Source organism: Macrobrachium nipponense, chromosome 47, assembly GCF_015104395.2.
Source record: "Macrobrachium nipponense isolate FS-2020 chromosome 47, ASM1510439v2, whole genome shotgun sequence".
NCBI classification, from domain to species: domain Eukaryota; kingdom Metazoa; phylum Arthropoda; class Malacostraca; order Decapoda; family Palaemonidae; genus Macrobrachium; species Macrobrachium nipponense.
Genome location: NC_087222.1, coordinates 17388540 through 17406885, shown reverse-complemented (window position 1 = coordinate 17406885; position 18346 = coordinate 17388540). Strand labels below are relative to the sequence as shown.

The window sequence follows — 18346 nt, the reverse complement described above, 5'->3', positions numbered from 1 at the left end:
CTTTTCCATGAGGAGACAACTCAAAAGAGAATTGCACTGAAGAGCAAAGTACAACATATTAAGTCTAGGAGGAGAAAGGGAGGAGGCAGTAGAAGATGAGACTGACGAGGATGAAAACGATGACCCCTTCCTGTGGAAATTGTTTCTCTAGGAGATGACACCAGGACTGCACGAAGACTGTAACATGGGAAAGGAGGGCGTTATGCTATGGCAAAGAACCGATCTGATCAAGGACATAGAGTTCATTTGGCTGACCCGGACAGGCCGAGCTGAGTTGAGTGAGTTGAGCAGATCACAACCACATAATTATGAGTGGTAATTGTCAGCAGAGAACTATCACCTCCCCCCAATAGACTATTCTCCTTTGAGGCCGAAACCCCAAGAAGAAGAATAGAGGGATTCACAGGCAGCCGAACCGCCAGTTTTAACAATAAGATCTCTGAGGAAAAAGGATACACTATTCTTTGACATAGGTCTCTTGACATTTCGGGGTGAAACAAACAGATGATGGGGACGACCCTGAATGTCCTTCGTGCGATGTAAATAGCATGAGAACACCCTAACAGGGCAAAGAACTAATTCCTCATTCAAATTACTGACAAAGTCGACCAGCGACTTCAGAATGAAAAGACCTTGGAATGAGATTATCAGACGATTCAGTCTTTGCGACAAAATCGGGAAGGTATGACAAAATCATGTCTTGTCCAGATCTGGCAACCAGAAAATAGTGCTTGCAATTCATGCACCCTCTTGGCTGTTGCCAGCAAGACAAGGAAAAATGTCTTAGAAGAGAGGTCCCTAAAATCGACCATATTCAGGGGCGGAGGGAACCTTAAGGCTTGAAGGACTTTATTAACGTCCCTTGTAGGAGGAGAACACTGCGGACTGGGTTGAGATGGGAAAAAAGATCGAATTGAGTCTCTAATGACATAAGAACAGATTTCAGGGAGCCTCGCCTTAAAAACCTACGAAAGCATCGACCTATAAGCCTCAATGCACGAAGGTGACAGGCCCCTGTCATTATATAAATGAACTAAAATCTCAACTATATTTGGTAAGGAAGTTCTTGAAATTGAAGGACCTTGAGACCTACACCAATGTCTGAAAACCGACCATTTTTTACCCTGATAATTTACTCTAGTTGATTGCCGTCTGGCAAGAACCAACTGTCGAGCCACTCTGGAGGATTACCCTTTGTGCTTGGAGAATCTCCTGACAGTCTCCAGGCATGAAGATGAAGCATGTGGAGCCTCTGATGGAACCGATGAAAATGAAGTTGTCTGAGATCTGGTCTCTCTGTCAGACGAATGAGAGGCTCCACCAGCACTTCCAGTAGGTCGGGAAACCACTCCTTCTGTGGCCAGAAGGGGGTGATCAAGGTGAGATCCAGATGCTTGGTTGCCCTCACTTTGTGAAGGACTGCCCTCCCAGTCCTGCAAAAGAGCATCTGTCCTGGCACTCTGAGGAGTCTGGTAAGGAGGGAAGAAGATCTGGCACCAAAAGTTCAGTGAGGTGTCAAACAGATCGACTGTAACAGGCCACTTTTTTCTGAAGCTGTTGAAGACTTCGTGGCATAGTGTCCATTCCTACCCTTGAACTTCATTCGGTCTCGACAATGCGTCTGTTAAGACGTTGTGATGGCCCAGGATAAACTGAGGGACCAACGTAATCCTCCTGTCTTCTGCCCAACACAGGATTGTTCGGGCTTCTTGAGTGAGAAGGTCTGACTGTGTGCCACCTTGGTTTCTTAAGTACGAGACTGCTGTGGTGTTGTCGACGAAGATCGCTACAACAGACTCCAACAGTTGAGCCAGAAATGAAAGAAGGACTAGGTACACTGCCCTTAGTGCCCTCCAATCTATTGACATGATCCTCTCTTCCTCTGACAGCTTCAGAGCCCAGGTGTGCGCCCCAACCTTGATCCAAGGCGTCTGATCAAAACATTAGGTCCGGCAGAACTGAAAGAAGAGATGTCCCTGACTTGAGGCAGTGAACTTGCATCCACCAACAGAGATCCTTCTGACATTGTGGAGAGGAGGTGACTATCGTGTCCTCGGACATGAAATCCCATGACAGGCGAAGCGACGACTGAAGGGACCTCATTCTGAGACTACCTCTGGGAACCAGTTGGATGAGGGATGACAAATGGCCCAGGAGAGTCCTCCAAAGAGAAACTAGCTGCATTACGGAGGACAGAAATTCTTCAGCCAGACTTAGAAGCCTGTCTATCCGTTTATGAGAGAGAGAAGCCCTCAAAATCTGGGAATTCAAAACAATCCCCAGATAAGTCATGATCTGGCAATGGATTAAATTGGACTTGTCGAAGTTGACACGAATGCCCAACTCAATAAAAAGAGACAGAACTATCTCCCTCGACCGGAGACATTTCTCTAGAGGGTCGGCCTGGACTATCAAATCGTCCAGATACCGAAGCATCCTTACATTTAACCAGTAGGCTGAGAGGACTGCAGGCGATTGCCAACCCACGGTGGTGATCGAGCAGCAGGTCTGGACCAGCGGTCTCCTTGCAGAGAAGCACTGGACCAAGGATGATAGTGTCGGTCTCGTGTGTCAGGGGAGCTGCTATGAGCACTCCTACCCTGCCTATCAGCAGAACCAGTAGGCTGGGAGGACCGCAGGCAATCACCAACCCACGGTGGCGATCGAGCTGCAGGTCTGGAGCAGCAGTCTCCTTGCGGAGAAGTGCTGGACTGAGGATGGTAGCATCAGTCTTGGGCGTCAGGGGAGCTGCTACCAGTCGTGCGAGCCGTCCGGTCCCGGTGGGAGCGATGCTTGGGTGACTGGTAGTGTCCACTAATGCAGTGAGAGCGAGCACTGTCCTCTCAACGTGCCACGGTACCAGTGGTGACCGGGGGGACCTCTTCCCAGCCTCACCACGTGAACAGTCTGGTGAGATGTTTCCCGGTCCGGAGGTGGAACCTCTGGAGCCGGGAGGAGGTACCAGTGGTGGCTGGTACCTTCACAGTCCCTGTCTTCTTCCCTGAGGAAGGAGAGACGGGCCCTATTCCCGGAGGAATGGAAGGACCAGCGGAAGACCCACCTGTCTCACCGGAGCAAGACAGACCCTTAGAAGTCCCTGTGCAAGATTTCTTTGGGGGTGTGGGGGACGAGGCCACCTTCTTCTTCCTCGGTTGGGAGGCCTTGGAAGTCAGAGGGGAAGAGGTGGCAGAAGACGATGACGAAGACGATGACGACACCTTCCTCATGTTCTTCACTAACTTCCTCAGGAAGGTTCTCCCATCCAGGAAGGGGCTGTGGCAGCTGCCAAAGCAGCAGGCCCCACGACGACCTGGGAAGGAGGACCTGACGGAGGAGCAGTGGAGAGAACGCTTCCTCGAGGAGGGTTACAAAACTCTCGCTTAGCAGGCGAAGCGTCTGCCACCACCAAGACTGTTCAGTCGCGCAAACGAGACCATCATCTGGGTGGGGCTGAGCGTGCACCTGACAGGAGACAGCCGATACCATCCTCCAACTCGTCCAAATCCTCGTCGAGGCCGAAACCTCTCAAGAGGGTTGGATGGGCAGCCTCCAGTGGTCTCTGCGTGCATGGTCCGGCGGGAACGTCACGTCAGCCCTGGGTACCTGACGATCGCTGCATGAGCGATCGCCGGTCTACCGAGAGTCACCTGAGCGACTCTTACCATCCTTCCGCTCCGTGCCTGGGTCCTGACGGTGAGAGTACTCAGCAGTCTGGACCTTGGTTGCACGGTCACTCGTAGGTGACTGTACACTTGGTGATGCTCCCGAGCGAGAAACCGAGACGGTTCCTGGTCTGGAGGTGGAACCTCTGGAGCTGGGAGAGGAGGTACCAGCGGTGGCTGGTACCTCCATGGTCCCCGTCTTCTTCTTCCCTGAGGAAGGAGAGACGGGCCCCGTTCCTGGAGGAACGGAAGGACCAACAGAAGACCCACCTGTCTCACCGGAGCGAGACAGACCCTTAGAAGTCCCGTGACGAGACTTCATAGGGGGGAGACCACCTTCTCTTCTACGGCAAAGAGCCTTAGAAGTCGAAGGGGTGGAGACATGAACATATGATGATCTTGACGAGGAGGATGACGACACTTGATGAGCTCTCTTCCTCTTTGATACCTCCAAAATCTGCCAGACTTCTACCACAGGAATAGATAAACATCACGGCAGCAGTGAAAGCTTCCTCCAGTGACGTAACTCCAGAGTAGTAGTGGTAAATGAACATGATTACCAGCAGGGGATCAGTACACACACTTGAGGATCGGTATCATATGTTACGAGTCACAGGTACAAGCAATTTGAAGAGCTATCCAACCAATGCTGCTGTAAACACAATCACCACTGTGAGTCTGTAAAATAAAGAAAAAATTATTAAAGTAATAAGGATACTCCTCTCGCATCCGAGGACACCGCCCTCCGAGGTGAGAGGAGATCCCCCAAACACCAACACTCTTCTACCTTGTCCGATAGTAAGTGAAAGGATGAAGGAGAAGAGAAATTACCAAATAAACAAAACAAGGACAAACCTCTGAAGTTCCCTCGGTAATTCCCAAGCGTAGGCGTAATTGTCTCATTACAGGATCAATATCACTCACGTTAAATACATGTCTCGTCTTCACGTTAAATACATATCTCGTCCTCATTAAAGGGCGAAAGAATGTAAATAATATGTTGGCATACCTTTGCCGCTGACTCTTAACACAAAGTTGAAAGGCGGCTATAAAGACTATCACAAAAGTGGGTTTGTATATTAATTGAATTTAATATTAATATCAAACACCGAATATACATATTTATTTAAAAAACAAAAATAAACCAGAAAGATCCCACCGGGTAAAAATGATCAACGACCAGTCAGCAAGAACTCACAAACACATGTCTTCATTGGAAGGCGGCCAAAAGCAAAGTGGTGTGTTTACATCCAGGCAGGCTAGCCTACCCGCCTGCTACACGGTAGTTACTGCTTAACCACCTTGTTCAAGAATTTAACAGCCGTAATTCCAGCTACGCTGAGAGTATTTCCTTATGTAAAGGATCGAGGGTTTGTATATCGTGCTGGAACAAACATAACTCCATAACTGTACTAGCAAGAACATCAAACTTTTTCTTGAACCTAGATTCAAGGCTGGCAATAGCGTAGGAACAAACTACACAGGAAGCTGGTAAAGGAGTTAAAGGAGTAGAAGGAGGACTCAAGATTTGAAACATGGCTTGAGGAGGAGGAAAAGGAGAGACAGGACAAACTGGATCTGAGGACAATGCAGAAGAGGCTACGCTCTTAGAGCTGCCTTCCTCGTCCTATCCTTTACTAGTTTATGAGAATTTGCTAGAAAAACTTTCCATTGATTGTCACTGGAATCTTTACATTTATCACAAGCCGATTCACGGGTACACTCAGACCCAATACCTCTACATTTAATGCACTTTGAGTGTGGATCGTAAATAGGCTTAACCTTGCACCCTCCGGCACAAAACCTAACACCTGACAGGCTAGAATCTGACATGATGGCCTGAATGCCACAACTAAATGCAGTTAAACTAACTAAAATGAAAGCAGACAACTAGCGAAAACACGAAGTTGAGTGCTTCACCAAAATACGACAGTCAAAAACCATCCAGTGACTGAGAAAATGTCTGCACCACCACTGAAGTTAACCAGAAACTGGCAGAGAATGAACTGACTACACCTGGTCTGTTGTACCTGTTCCTCCCTCGACTGGTGGGAGATGACATCACCTACATCAGTGATGGCGGCACTACTACGAAAGTTTGAATCTTTTGTCTGCCATGTAGCGAAGCTACAGCTGTATAATTGTTCGGAATGTATGCAATAAATTCCATTAGCTATTTTCTTCCTATTTCATAATAATATGAGATTTGCATATTTATCTTTAATTGGCGTGAAAACAACAGTAAAATGTCTTCTCTCATGACCAGCATTTTTTTAATTACTTTTTTCTACACTATTATTTGCAGTCGACTTTCATCCATGTTCCTAATGACGATAATTTATAGTCAATAGCAGTGTGAACATTTTTTTTCATCAGCTTCTGCTGCAACTGCATCTTAAATTTAGCAGTACTATGTTTCCTTGCCAATAATTTCTTGATATCAAATAAAGGTATATATAATGCAAAAATATTTGCTCTACTTAATCAACGTCATTTGTAACAAATCTACAGTAATTTTTTACTACAAAATAATAGTTGAAATGAAAGCAATACATTGTTATTATCAGACTTTGTCAGTTGTTGTAGCAAAGCAACTGTTTTCATTCAGTTGTTTATGGCTGTAGTATTTAAGCAACGATTACAGTCAACACGCCGTATTCACAGACTCTGGATTCGCGGACACATATTCACAGATTTCTCTCTGGAACATATACCCACATTATTTGTGGTATTTTTCTTAGAAATATCCACAAATTCCTGGGTTGTTTTAGCAATTTCACCATAAAATACACTTTTTATGATAAAACTAATAAAAAAACAGGAACAGCTAGTTCTCGACCTACGACCTATGCGAGTTATGACTGATCGACTTTACGACCACCCACAACTAAAATGACTGGGAAGCAGCTCGAGCAAGAAAGAATGGTGTCCCGCTGAACATACGACAGTTTTTCCCCTGCTCCCACCTCTCCACACACACAACTAACTTTTCGCGCTGCTAATGACTATTATCATGCATCGGCAACAAGGATATAACTCCAGTAAACTTATACCATCAAACACAACCGTAGATAAAATTGAGAGATTAATTCTAATTAAAACTTCAGATCTTGAAAGAACACATTTTACTGTTGTTTTCATGCCAATAAAAGATAAGTAATGTAATCAACAGTAAAGCTCGTACTACAAAGAACTCAAGAGAAAATACTGAATGGAATCACGTAATATTTTTGCACAATAAACATTCCCACAATGCAATCTGTAAATGAAGAAAATAATTTAGTTAACGAGACATATTAAATTCATATTTCGACTTAAAAGCATGTCGTACAATGACAAATTACCTTGTCTGCTCCGAATTGCATTAAATACGGCAAAATAAAACATAAACACAGCAAACTAAACTCATATTTGCCATCAGCTGATTTCCAAACCAAAACATTGACTGCTTTGTTAGTATTTTATGATAGAATAATATGAGAATACATACAATATTATTGGATACAATAATGTACAACTTTTTAAAAGATTCATGGAAAAGATGCATATTCATTGCATTTTTAATTCATAAATATACGTAGCCGTCAGCAGCCTGACATCGCTCAATTAGGTATGCCGATGTCGGTCCGAATCAGATTCCTGTTTCATGTCCAATATTTTTTTTTTTACTTATATATCATAGTCAGAATGCATTGAACCTCCAAAATTTCATAGCTTCATAATTATCGCTATTAGTTTCTTAATTAATTTTTATTGTAGAAGATAAAGAGATGAAAAAAATAATGAATGAATTTTGGCGATAACTGTGCATTTGAATGTCGCCGTCAAACTGTAAACAAAGCACACCAACGCCATCTATTAAGGAAAATTAACAGTAAACTATTTCCTAATGAAATACAAATTTTCTACCATGGATAAAGATTTATGCTTGCACTTCTTGCCTCTAGTGGTAACTTGAGATACGAAAGGCTCAACTTACGAAAAACTCGAGATACGAAAGCAAATAAGAAGATTTTTGCGGCGCTACATACGAAAATTGCTCAAGATACGAAAGGTTGTTGCTGTAAAGTCTGAGATTCGCCCGGATCACCGATAATTTTAAAACTCGCGCGCCGCCAACTGAGTAGACTCGCCACCATCCTTCCACTCTCCCATTAGTTCCTGATGCTAGTCACCGCCATAAGATCCTTCTCTCCTGTTGGTCAGCATCTCTCCCATCGTGCATTTACGTATTGGCGTGCTTCTTCGGCCACTTCGCAGCATCATCGGTATCGTAAGCATGCGGAATTCGTTCGTTCTATACGATTTCGTTTATTAACGTAAATTCGTTAGCGATTTCGTTGTAGTACTACTTTATTGTGTTGTGTGAGAACTTTACTACATACGTATACTACATAACATAATTAGGTACAGCATATACGTAGTCATGGTTCCCAAGAAAGTTGAAGTTCACAGAAAGAAGAGGATGCTTTCTTTGGAGAAGAAGATGGAAATCATTAAAAAATATGAAGCTGGTATGCGATTGAGTGTGACCGCAAAGGAATACGGCCAAAATCCGTCGACAATAGGCACCATCCTTAAGCAGAAGGATATCATCAAAGCAGCTACACCTTCCAAGGGCGTGACTATTTTGTCTAGCGAGAGGATGAGATGGAAAGGCTGCTTCTTGTCTAGATAAAAGACAAAGAAATTGCTGGCGATACGATAACGGAGACGGTAATCTGCCACAAGGCCAGCGCTATTTTCATCAATTTGATTGCCCAGGGCGAAGACGATGGAGGAGAAGGGACATCGACACCAACCCCAGAGTTCAAGGCTTCTCATGGGTGGTTCGAAAAATTCTGAAAACGGACTGGCATCCATTCGGTGGTGCAGCATGGGGAGGCTGCCAGCTCGGACACGATAGCGGCCAAAGCCTTTATTAAGATGTTCGACGAGAGGACGATCAACGAGGGCAAGCTTTCAACTGTGATGAGACTGACCTTTTTTGGAAAAAAAAGCCTCGTCGGACGTACATCATGCAGGAAGAGAAGAAGCTACCCAGGCATAAGACTATGAAAGACAGGCTTATGCTTGCACTTTGTTCCAACGCCAGTGGGGATTGCAAGGAGAAGACCCTACCTGTCTATCTTTCCGAGACTCCTTGAGCCTTCAAGGCCTACAAAGTGCTTAAGGAGAAGCTTCCAGTGATGTGGAGGGCTAATGCAAAAGCCTGGGTAACGAGACTTTTGTTCACCGAGTGGGCAAATCTGTGTTTCAGCCCGACAGTGAAGAAATCCTTGGAAGAGAAGCGCCTCCCTCTGAAATGTCTGCTGATGTTGGACAATGCCCCTGCTCACCCTCCTGGCCTCGAAGAAGATATCCTAGTGGAGTATTCGTTTACCAAGGTTCTTTATCCTCCGCCTAACACCACCCCTCTCCTCCAGCCCATGGACCAGCAAGTGATATCGAACTTCAAGAAGCTGTATACGAAACATCTTTTCAAGAGATGTTTCAACATCACCGATACCACAAACCTCACCTTGTGTGAATTTTGGAAGGAGCATTTCGATATTGTGATATGCATCCGACTCATCGACCAAGCTTGGCAGGAGGTTTCGAGGCGAACCTTGAATTCTTCGTGGAGGAAACTCTGGCCTGATGCCATATCTACCCGAGATTCGAGGGATTCGACGTGGGCGAAGCTGGTGCTGCAGATTCAGGAACAGTTGACAATCTTGAAACTGTTTCGCAACCAGATCTTGACGAGATCGTTGCACTCGTCAAGTCCATGGGGCTGGTCGTTGACGAAGACGACAATGACCTTCTCGAGGAGCACCAAGAGGAGCTTACGATGAATGACCTGAAGGAGTTGGAGGCCATGCAACATAATGTCGTTTAAGAAGAGTTCTCTAGCAGCAGCAAGGAGGAGGACAACGACTCTATGACAACGGCAGAAATTAAGGATGCTCTAGCTGCTTTTCATAAGGTGCAATCATTTGTAGAAAAGAGACACCCTGAAAAGGCTTACACAGGTTGTATGCTTGTACAGTTCGATGACGTTTGCCTGAGACGTTTCAGGAGCATTGTCAAAAGTAGGCAGAAGCAATCTTCCTTGGATAGTTATTTTTTTAAAGAGGCCTTTAGTAGGAGTAAGCAAAAAGGAAGAACCAAGTGATACTACGAAAAAACAGAAAGTTCAAAGTGGTGAAGAAATTGAAATTTTGTAAAAAAAAAAATAAATAAATAAATGTAAAGTATAAAAAAGGGCTTGGAACAGATTAGCCATTTTACATGTAAAAGGCAGTTCAAGATACGAAAAACTCATGATACGAAGGCCGCCTCAGAACGGATTAATTTTGTATCTCGAGGTACCACTGTATAATCTCATGGGTGGCATATCGAATAGGTAAATACACAGTTACATAAAAGAAATTATCAAAACGGTCTCTCAAGCACATACAGAGTAAGGAATTTGTGCTTGACAAATGTCTCATTGTTTTCATTAAAATTTAAAAGGTTTGGCTTGGTTGAGCCTTCTCAAGCGGAGTATTTATAAAATATATATTTATTGTTCCAAGGTCCATATAAAAACAAATTTGACTTTGCATATTCACATTACTAACAAAGGGTGTATGGCATAATTTTTGCTGCCTTGAAGTTGTAAACAATATGTGGCGTGTCGCTGGTGGCTGTGAAATGATCTAATGGCTGCCGATTTAAAATCAAGCCAAACCACAGTAGTATACAGTATACTAGTATACTGTAGGCTAGGTTACTTTATTCGTATATATACGATATATGTACCATGAAAACATCATCATATACACGAGGCTAACTTGTTAAATGTTATTCAATTTCTCTATGTACTGAATTATCATAAGCCAATGTGCATTGAACCTAGAGAATTAGCTGACATTAATAATTATAATTACTATGTCATACATGTATAAAGTATGCTGTGTAGTGTAGGCTAGGCTACCCTATATGTAAAGATAGTACTGATTACCCTAGTGTAGGCTAGGCTAGTATAATTTTCTTACAGTAAATTAACATGGGCCAACTTACGTCCAAATTGATTTACGACCGGTTGGTCGGAACGAATTGCAGTCGTAAGTTGCCAACTACCTGTCTAAACATTTTTAGTGAGTTTTTCTTGCGTTTTAACTGACAAAATAGGCAGTTTTAAGTATTTTTATTTATAAGGGTTTCAACTATTCACAGGTTCTAGCTATTTGCAGGGAGTCTGGTACCCGTACCCAGCAAATATGTGGGGAACACTGTATGACGTTACTAACAATACGTTTATCATTCTCCTTTACTTTTTTAACTCATTTAACCAGAAGATATGATAAATAAAGACATGGAGCAAACATTAGCAGTCTGAAAAAGGAGAATTTTTTCTCTCTCTCTCTTATTCTAGGCCAAGATTTACCAGTAAGTTTATGAAATCTAACATTAGAAATTTGTAGAACTACCATGCAGTAGGTGAAGCATACCAGGTTGATACCTCCTCAGGGAGGGTCTTTATCCCATCTTCTAGATAAGTAAGTTAAAAATAGTAAAAGAGAATGATAAAAGTACTTTTAACATTATATTCGTTACATAAATGTGTACAGCCATGAACAACTGAACGAGATACAACTTTTCAGCAAAGTGTAACCGAATCGGATCACAAAATCCATCTTGCTTGTATTTCAACCATCGAGCTATAGTAAACAATTACAGCAGTTATGTTATAAATGATGTTATGTAGAATAGGACTGATATATTTCTATGCAATAACTTTATTCCCTATGGATAAAAGATTGGAAGGTAATATACACTGGTAAATTTAAACTGAAAGTTGTAGCTTAAGCTGAGAAAACAGTGTTCAAGCTGCTAATGACTATTATCGTGCATCAGCACAAGGACTAAACTCCCGTAAACTTTGATATGCCATTAAACACAACTATAGATAAAATTGATGGAGAACTATTTTAATCAAAACTACCTGGCATGAAAAAACATATTTTACTATTGTTCTTACGCTAATAAAAGATAAGGAACGTAAAGCTTGTCTCACAATGGAATCAAGTGAAAATAGCGAACTGAATCAATTTTTTTACACAATAAACATGTCCCCCAATGCAATCTATCACAGAGAAAATAATTTAGTTTACGAGATGTATTCAAATTATATTTCAACTTGAAAACACATTGTATAACGAAAAATTACCTTGTCCCATATAAGTAAAGTATCTAGATATTCATTTATGCTAACTAGAAGCAAGAAAACTCACTCAGAATTGAGTTAAGTACAGCGAAGTAAACTTGTATCTGCCATCAGCAGATTGCCAAACCAAAACAATGACACTATGTTAGTATTCTATAATTAATACAATAATAAGAGAATACATACAATATTATCGGATACAGTGAAGGAATATATGACTTTTTAAAAGATTCGTGGAAAAGATTGATATTTGCTACGTTTGTATTTCATAATATGTACCCATCAACAGCCTTACACCATTCAATTATGACAATGTCAGACTGAATCTGATTCGTGTTCAATTTCTTTTTATATTGAATTATCATATGATCAGATTCTCATTTCATGTTCAATTTCTTTTTGCACTGAATTATCATATGTCAGAATGCAATGAACATCCAAAATTATCTGATATAATTACTATACCATATGTGTAGTATATGGCCTTGTAAGTGTTATTCAATTTCTCATTGTACTGAAATATCATAAGTCAAACTGCATTGAACGTACCATAGTATATGCTAGGTTTACTCTTGTTAGTGTCATTCAATTTCTCATTGTACTGAATTATCATTGAATGTAGAGAATTAGCTGATTAAAATAATTACTATACCACATGTGTATAGAGTATAATGTGTAGTGTAGGCTAGGCTACCATATAAGTAAGGATGAAACTTACCACAGTGTAGGTTAGGCTATATTCGAGATATGATTTCTCCAACAAACGATGGGTTTTTTGGGACCTAGCCCCATTGTAAGTAGGTGAATGCTTATAAAAATAAAAGACAAACACTGGTGAAAGACACAATTTGCACCAGTTATTATGTAGCATAAATCCTCCTCTACTCGTCTTTTGTGTCAATTGAAAAAATAACCTAAGACATGGGGCTATAGCCTAGCCTAGGCTATAGGGTTAGGGGGAAATACCGCAGTGGAGCCATCGTCATCGCGTGGCTCACCCTTATTCACTTGATATTTAATTGGCAAAACAAGAATACAATTTCATCTTTAAGCATACCATTCAGAAGATTGAATTTTCGTCAACATAATGTGATATATGAAAGCGCCATACGAACTAAAATAAGCATGTGAGCTCTTCGTAAAATATGTTTTCAAGGCAGTTTTGAAATCTAATACGGCGGCAACCGCGTGACTTGCCATTCGTAACCACAGCCAAGCCACCATCTTTCCCAGCCTTCCCAGCACTCATTTGAACAATGTTAGCGTATATATGTAACGTTTATTGATCTTACTCAAGATTGCAGTTGTAATCAGCACAATAAAACAACATTTTGTTGCCTATTTTTAGTGAAAGTATGAAACTTCTTATTCTCGGGTTCATGGTTTGAACTGAAATTCATTTTTACCTTGTAATCGGTGGTTTTAGCCTTACTACCATCACAACTGAAACTCCTTAGTGCTTATTTGATTGTAATTATACATGTTTTAGTCTTAATTCACTCCAAATTGCGCTTGAACTACGTTGCGGTTCCTGGTTCCTAAGCGCTCACTTCACAAACACAGTTGCAAGCAGCACACGAGTACACAGTTTATGAGGTGCAAAGCTTTATTCCCTTAATTGTTTACTTTACTCATTATTTAGTTTAAACTTTACTTTGTTACTTCAAAATGTTTATTTAATTCATGTTTATTATCCCTTTTTTGCACCCAAATCAACCCCCCAAAATTACAGATATTTCTGAAGTACATACAAGCAGACGACGGCAAAATGACTCATCGTTGCCAATCTAATGGAGCTTCACACATATCCCAATGCATTTACAAACTATTTCCATGAATTCTAGTTGTCAAAGTAATGCAATAATGCTAAATTTGCTCTAATGTGCATATATACTACAAATAGATACGCTAATTTCACTTATTTCCCCGGTTTTGTGTAAGTCTTATACCCAGTTTGGCGGGTAAACACATACCAATTGGCAACACTGATAAACAATTGAAGAGCGCGAAGAACGCCATAGGCACCGTTCACAAGCAAAATTGTTGATATTTGAGTCAGGAATCTAGTTGCTTTTTCAACAATGAATATTTTCAAATTAATAATCATGAATATGTAAAAATATTTATGCAATTCATGACCTTTTTCTACCGTTTAACTATTTATTTAAATAATTATCTAGTGCACACTTCTTCCTCTGCTACCAAAAATCGTAGTTTTCTTAAAAAAAGTAGTGGTTGGAAGTCGATTGTTGTGATGAAAGTGCCCCAGCGTCTATGGGTACAAGTGGTGTGTGAATTTAGCACAGGAAATGGGAAGTTTGCTGACACAAGCGACTCCGTAAACATCGAGATGGTGTCAATCTTCAAAATATTGGTAGTTGTACGTAAAAATTTTGAAAGCGTTATGGAGGTAGTGTGCACTGCATAGAGCCAGGCTTTTCATTACCCTCTGTTTAATCTTAAAATACCTATGGCCTTAATTTCTAACTTTGGAGAAAATACTTACTTTGAAAGGAGAGTAGAGGTCTCGAGCTCCTGCTCTCACCACTAACTACTCATGCCTGATGACCATCTCCGGTGTCAGGACGTGTTAAAGTACTATTTCAGAGAGTGGCTTCAAACGCGATAGAGTGACTCGGATAGTCCAGTCGGTTGTTTCCCCTATAGATTAAATTGCCGTACCTAAACCTTCCATGAAATCATTAAAAAATCATAGAGTATCACTGAACAAGAGAGTCTTAGGATAAAGTAAGCCAGGATACAGGATACAGGCATCCTGTAGCCTACACTTATGAGATCCTACAGAAATTTACAGCCAAGCCTAAACCCAACATTAGCCTATGAGTAAATCATTGAGACATCATAAAATATAACTCATTTCATTTAGACAGTCTCAGGTCAAGACCCCATAGAAGGCTAAGGTCGATAGGGTAACCTTCGAGTACTAGAACAGAGGCTACATAGCTATAACTCTAGAAGTTAATGATGCAACCTAGCTAGTATAAACATCTGTTACTCACAGTATTACAGCAATTATCGGTTATCCTTGTAATTTGCCAATTATTACGATTGATTAAGAATTGTCTCGATTATAAAGATGGCAATTATAGAAGAGAAAAATACGTTTGAACTTGGAATAAAGTTACGCTACTAAGGCAGTAAATGGCGTCGCTTTGTTGACATTTTGAGCGTCTTCTATTTTACAGTATTAATGTTTGTGGTTCTGGTTTAGAAGTAGTTTCGGTTATTTTCATTCGTTCTAATAAGTCAATTTGGGGATAGTTGTAAGCAATCAGTGGGAATATAATTAAAAATTCGTGTAATTTACTATTAAACTGAATAATATAATGGTAATTATTAGGCCAAATAATGGATTCCGGTAATGGCGGTTTGTTTACGTTTTGGGCGTCGTCTCCTAAGGACTTCTCGTTCGTGGTTCCCGTTTGAATTTGACGTTTTCATTCAAATCTAATAGATGAAAAGGGGAAAGTTAGATATAATCACTGGGGAAATAATAAAAAAAAAACAGATAATTTATTTCATTATTAGATATTAGAATAAATGATAATGATAAGTACTCTGGCCGATGTGGTAGTAGTAGTAGTAGGTGGAATTTTAATTCTTTTATACATTCTTTCCTATTTTCAACCTCCCCCTCAGCAGATCGGTAAATAAAAGCATATTAGCCATCAAGATCTCTATGAGCTTTTATTGTATTAACGGAGTCAAATGCTCATTGGAAGTCTATTGATACCGCAAATATTTGGTCCTTTTTTTCTCTACATTTCTTGAATGCAATATTCTAAGATATATAAATTATCAATCCCTCTTATTTGTACAGTAAAGCTTGATTGCAGTTCATTTGTTTTCTCTATATTTCTAAATTCGATTTCTATTTTGGGTTTAAGAATCCCCATGAAAACTTTATATCAGTGGTTCTCAACCTGGGGCATCAGCAATTTCCCTGGGGAAAATTGAATAAAAAAAAAACTTTCCTATAGTCTGCTACCCTAGTTAGAGTCGTTGAGCTTACAATGTTTGTAATTATTGACCTCCCTGCCTATCCCTCGAAATCCCTTACATATGCAAGGGGGGCATGGAAGGAAGGACCTCTAAGAGGGGGCGTGGTCATATAAAGGTTGAGAACCACTGCTTTATATGATACACTTGTTAGTGCAATTGACCTAATATCTTTGACTGTGGGGTGTTGTTTCTTGGGTGTAAATGTTGTTTTTTACTTAAACAAGCTGCTCTGTATTTTCCTGCCTTTCAATATGCTGTTTAAACATTCTGCCAATTCTCTTTGAATGTTGGTGCTTTGTAAGAATAGTTTGAACAGAACTGGTTTCATTTCGTCCCTGGTGCTTTATTTGATTAGTTTTCCTTTTCTTTCATTTCTGTCTTTATCGGGTCATTCACTCCATCCATGTTTTCTCTCCTATGCTTTTCTTATCTTGTCATTGGTCTTTTCATCATTTCTTCCATGTCATGTTCATACTGTTCTTTTTTGCTCTCATTCCATATCTCTCTTATTTTGTTTGCTTCTTTTTGGTGTATTGTTCTCCTGATTTTGACCAGCTCTTTCTTTCGCAGGGTAGAATTCTTCCTTAATTAATCTCTTGCTTATTATTTTTGTCGTATATCCCGACCCATTCTTTTTCTGAGGTAGTCTGTTTTTGTCATCCATTATCTCATTTCTAATTTTTTCTTCATATTCTTCATGTGTTTCCTTTATTACTATCTGCACTTTCCGTCTTTGTTAATAGTATGCTTCTTCATAGAATCTCTTCTCTTGTATGCTTGTGGCTTAACTTTTCAATTTGTTATATACATCTTTCTTTGGCTTATTTCTTTCTTTATGATTTTGGTGACCCATAATAGTTCTCTTTCTTCTTGCTTTGCTTGCTTTAACCTTCTTTTTATTCATTATCTTTTCTAGGTTATTTGTTTTTGCTTCACTCATTGTTTCCTCCAGCTGGGTTAGAGCTCCTTTTCTGTCTTGTTGGCTTTGTTCACATTATATATATTCAAGATATTCCCTGGTGGACTCTTTTGTTGTTCTCAGGGATCTGATTTCTTTTCTTCCATTTTTAAACGTTTTTCTTACTTTTGTGTTAATTCTGAATTGGACTTTTATGAGGTGGTGGTCTGATAGGTGATATTCATACTTTCCCTCATATATCTTCATACATTCGTAGTTTTTATACATATTTTGGTTAACCAGGGCAAATTCTATAGTGCTCTTCTGATCTCCTCTATTCCAGATTATCTCCCCTTTTGCAGCTGAGATCTCCATTTAATAATGTTAGGTCATATTTTTCCATTTAGGTCCATGAAGTATTTTCCATTTTGGTCAAGTTTTTGTGTCCCTACGAAACCTAAATGCCCATTGAAGTCCCCAAGGACAATCAGAGGCAGGTACCTATGTGGTCTTCTTTAATGCTTGATGTAAGGCGCTCATCAATCAATTGTTTCTGTCTATGTCACTAGTTGACATGTAGACTAGGATTAGGTTAAATCTTGTTGCTCTATAATTACTACCCTCTATAATTACTAGTTGGATATCTGTGTTCTGATTTTCCTTTTTTAAAACTGGTTATCTCCTTTGGATCTATGCATTAATAATAGACCTCCTTTGGTTCCATCCTCATCTCTCATTGAGTGGACCACACTGATACTACCTATTGAGAATAGCAATTTTGCTGTTTCAGATGCGTTTCGGTGATGCACATAATTGTGTTTTTCTGTGTTAAGTCCATTAGTTCCATTACTTCTGCTTTTGCCGGTCCTTGGGTATTTATGAACTTTACTTCAAGATCTCTTTATGCATCTTCTGAGTTGTTCACGATCTGTTCATTTCCTTTATTATCAAAAGTGCTTCTACATCTAACCTTTATCTATTGCTTATAATGAACCAGGAATTATCGGGTGGCATCCAAAACTGGCTCGCTTTCCCTTATCAAAACTTATACTAGCATATGAAATCACATACATTATCACTATTTCATAAGGCATAATTTAACAAAATGCATAACGATAGTAAATATATGTTAAAATTATACGAAAGTTCTTTGCGTTTAGGCATATCACAATGTTTTGTTATATTATTTAGTATATTTGTTCACCAACCGATACACTGACTTTGCACATTGGCTCGCTATCCCTTACCACTCCTTATAATTCCGTACATTATCCATTTTTCGTTATATAACGAAATAAAGATAATATGCCATGAGAGCCTTTGCGCTAGGGCTGGTTAGAGCAGCCTTTGAGGTGGGAAGGCAACTTTGGGAATGACAGCTAATAAGAAGAGGATATCTCCTACCTTGTATTACGTCAATGAACGCCATTATACAGTTTTATTTTGCAATACTAATTGCTTTGTAATAGTGTGATTTTCCTTTCCTCTGCAGACGTTAGATTTAAAGTTATTGGATGTGTACTATTTAAAATGATTTCATATATACAATCTAAAATTCCTATATTATAA

The 18346-nt window shown here is 40.2% G+C and overlaps 1 long non-coding RNA gene and 1 pseudogene across 1 annotated transcript in view; one reads left to right on the top strand and one right to left on the bottom strand.

Annotated features, from left to right (window-relative positions):
• LOC135204736 (uncharacterized) overlaps nucleotides 1-15026 on the bottom strand; it is a 48396-nt gene extending 33370 nt beyond the window's left edge. Inside the window, exon 1 of the long non-coding RNA XR_010312320.1 lies at nucleotides 14877-15026. This is a non-coding gene — a long non-coding RNA (uncharacterized LOC135204736). The remainder of the gene's footprint in view (nucleotides 1-14876) is intronic.
• LOC135204737 (zinc finger protein OZF-like) overlaps nucleotides 1-18346 on the top strand; it is a 500203-nt pseudogene that overhangs the window by 145588 nt on the left and 336269 nt on the right.